The sequence below is a fragment of the Cupressus sempervirens genome, chromosome 9 (assembly GCF_028749045.1).
Source record: "Cupressus sempervirens isolate cs-2001-9-10 chromosome 9, ASM2874904v1, whole genome shotgun sequence".
Lineage (NCBI taxonomy): Eukaryota > Viridiplantae > Streptophyta > Pinopsida > Cupressales > Cupressaceae > Cupressus > Cupressus sempervirens.
Genome location: NC_143126.1, coordinates 216,287,163 through 216,290,802, shown reverse-complemented (window position 1 = coordinate 216,290,802; position 3,640 = coordinate 216,287,163). Strand labels below are relative to the sequence as shown.

The 3,640-nt window shown below is 33.1% G+C and overlaps 1 pseudogene; it reads right to left on the bottom strand.

Annotated features, from left to right (window-relative positions):
* Positions 1–990: 990 nt before the first annotated feature.
* LOC149538278 (large ribosomal subunit protein uL30y-like) lies at positions 991–2,560 on the bottom strand (annotated as a pseudogene).
* Between the last annotated feature and the right edge of the window lie 1,080 nt (positions 2,561–3,640).

Here is a 3,640-nt window from a genome sequence, read left to right as displayed (position 1 = left end):
CTAGTAACAATTCTTGTTTTTGCAAGAAGTCAAATTCATTCAAATAGAGCCCTGTAATAGATTGGTGTAAAGATTTAAAAACCTTGAAGCTTTGAAGTCTCCCCATTCCCTATGTAGTTGAACCTAAAAAACTATTTTTTTCCAAAGATCAAGTTATGTGAGGAATGAGAGATTACCAATTGAAGGGGAAATGGAATCCTCTAATTGCATATCGTTTAGCTCAAGAAATTGCACCCTATTGCTTGTTCGATATAGGTAACACTAGTCCAATTGCAAAAGTGAACATTAGGGACCCATTTTTCCATGGAGTGGAGAGGATCCAATATGATGGAATTCTTAAACTCCATAAGGATTTTCTCATAAGTGATTATGAAAGTACAATAGTCTATGGAAAGAGGTAGAATAAAATACATCCTAAATAGGGTTTGTATATTTTTTAGCTAGGTGCTAGGCTATTCACTAAGGATTTAAGGGCAAAACTCTAGAACATACGAGAATCTTCTCTTCTATAATAACCATCCAATATCAAACAAATCCAATTTGGGGAGTCCTTTTAGATGCATTAGTCCCCATGAATTTGTGGGCATCACTCTAGATCTAGGCTTTTTAGTTTCACAAGGCCCGCTAGGGAAAGGAAGCCAGTTGGAGTTATTGCATTGCTTCTTTTAAAATTGAAGGAGGGCAAGTTTGTAAAATAGTATTATAAAAACTTCCACATATCCTAGACCAACTTCAGAAATGCAATTACAATAATTGAAGTTAAGTAACTACAAATTTTCTCACAATTTGTTTTCCCAGAGAGATCCATAAGGGTCTGTTTGGTTCGTGGAAGATGACAGGAATTGGCTTTTTCAAAAATTGGATTTGAAAATTTTTGCATTTGTTTCAAAATTGGAAAAATGGAATTAGAATACCAGACTTCTAATTTTGTATCCAAACTAGGTTTTTTGACTTCCTACTAGCAAGTAGGAATTGAAAATCAAAACTTGGCTATGTAATATCCTTGAGAGCAGTTTGTGCAATGTTGGGGTACTTGACCAATCTAATTTTAATGTATGAATTTTCATGATTGCCAGTATCACCACCTTTAATGTAGTGGTTGTGTTTCTTCTTCAATCCATTGAATGGAGTGCTGAGTTTAAATGGCCTTAAAATGTTGTTCGCTTTTGTGAAGTTAGGGCCAACAGTAACAATCTCATGGATAAGATCTTCAATTTAGATTATGCCATATTTACCTAAAACCTATTCACAAGCAACAAGGTAGAAATAATAAGCACTGGGAAAACATACTGACTAACTCAAAAAGGCATCATGAACACAAGTACCTTTTCAATGACAGAGTTGCAAGTCAAAGGAATCCACTGCTTATCAACCTTTCCATAACCTCTCTTGTAAATCAATTCTCTTATGCTTTATAAATTTGGATATCTAGAAAGAATTAAGCAAGAGAATTAAATAACAGTAGACACAAGAATCTATGAAATAAGAAAAAACTGATCTACATAATGCTTATAACTGACCAAGAACATACCCAAAGGTCACAGATGGCTCAACCTGATGCAACATGTTCATTGTTTCTTTGTTCATCATTAGAAACATGCCATTGAAGATCTAAAATGAAGTACCATAGCTCGTCAATATCACTGGAATATTGTATATACATCCAAAAGCAATCACTAACCACTATTTTAGAAACAAAAAGTGCAAAAAAGACATGTCAAGCTAAAAAAGGACCAACCTGCCTCAAACACAAAAGTCACAAAATTGTTCTTTTCTTAGGATGCATATCATTGATAATGAATAGAAAAAATAAGAAACTCAATAAATAAAAAAAACTACTTTAAAAATTATATTAGAAATTGGTGAAGACTAATAATTTTATGTTCCTCTTTATTTAAAATAGAAGTGATATAAATATATTATAATAAAATATGGAAAAAAAATAGTTGCTCTTTTTTTTTTAATGAAAAATAGACTAGAGAGCTAATAGTCTACCAAATCTATCACTATATAAAGACCAAGAAAGTACAAGGTATATAAATACTATAGACTAGGTACTTACTCACAGATATGAATAATGGACAATAGCTTAGCTTTTGGCTCAATATAAAAGCCTCCTTTCATTTTTGCCTCTCTCTTCAATCTGATAATGTCCCGCTCTTGATTTTTATCACAAAGTACACAAGAAACTTACTAAGGTACATTCCTCAACCCTAGAAGGCATGATGAAACAATAATAAAAAACCTAATAATTTATTAAAGGATTCACATACTCCTTGGTGACTCATGAATTTATATAAAACTTTCCAAAAAGAAAACAAGGTACACACTTAACACTAGATGGAATGGTGACACATGACTCACAAATCAAGCAATTTATTATCTTCTCTGTATACTCCTTTGAATATTCCCCAACCTTCTTAAATATTAGTTTGTGGTTTGTAGCATTTTTTACTTTTTCAACTTCCAATTGCCACTTCTTGTCATTCTCCCATTCTTCATTTCTTTTCCTCTTCTTGAGAACTAACTTAGGCACAAGCTTTGCCTCCTCCAGACTCATATCTGAAATGACAAAAAAATTTGATTTTTTAAAATAATTTGGCTAGCCATCACAATTATGATGGCATTTTTCAAATGGCTAGCCATCACTTGCACAATATAACTGTCGAAAAAATCATCACAATTATGATTGCTAGTTCTGACGAATCAATGTTTCTTCCACAACATAGTCGTCACATGGACATCACAATTGCAACAACAGATTGGAAGCTTAAGAGGTCATAATTATGATGCCCTACTATTGCAATTGTGATAGATTGGAAGCTTAAGACATTGTAATTATGATAGCCTACTATTGTAATTGCGACGATGTCAACATGAACTCTTGCCACTTCTTCCAAGTTATGAAAACTTTGTCCATTACAATTGAGACAGATGCCCTTGTCATCGCAATTTGTGACAACAAAATTTGACGCCTGTCAAATGGGAGCCAATTTATGAGTCTATTGCTTAGGCGATGGGTGGCCATCACAATTGTGACAACCTACCATCGCAATTCATGCCTAGATGTAGTAGTAGATATTCATGTTTCTCTTGATATAATGAAACATAACTAATTCATAACCCCTTATCCTAGTCCAAACATCACCTACCTCAATGTGCTTATCATCAAGTTTATCTTTGTTAGGAAAATTTATCTTTGATCATCTTGACCTTGCCCCTGGAACTTGCATTTGGTCAATAAAATCCTAGTATAATCTCTTGAAAGGAGGCTCATTATTTTAAAAAAAATGTTTCTCCCCTTTTTATTTTTTTATTTTTGTGGTTTCCTCTTGTTGGATAATACAATCGGTTCCATTCATCTATAAATTCTTTCCTTCCTCTGCTCTACCATTATGCCCAATATTTCCTTTGCAACTTCACTATTTTCCTCAATTGAATTACAAATGCCTTTTAATTATGTCTATGCATTCTTAAAAGTTTATCATTTATAAACATCAAATGACAATCCACCTAGGAATTTGAATTGATTTAACAATGGACTCAAGTTGATGTTAGTCATTGCAATGACAAAATTGCTTTGGTACCATCGGTGTAACCCTAGCTACCTTATCCCAATAGTTTATCTCACTTTATCCAC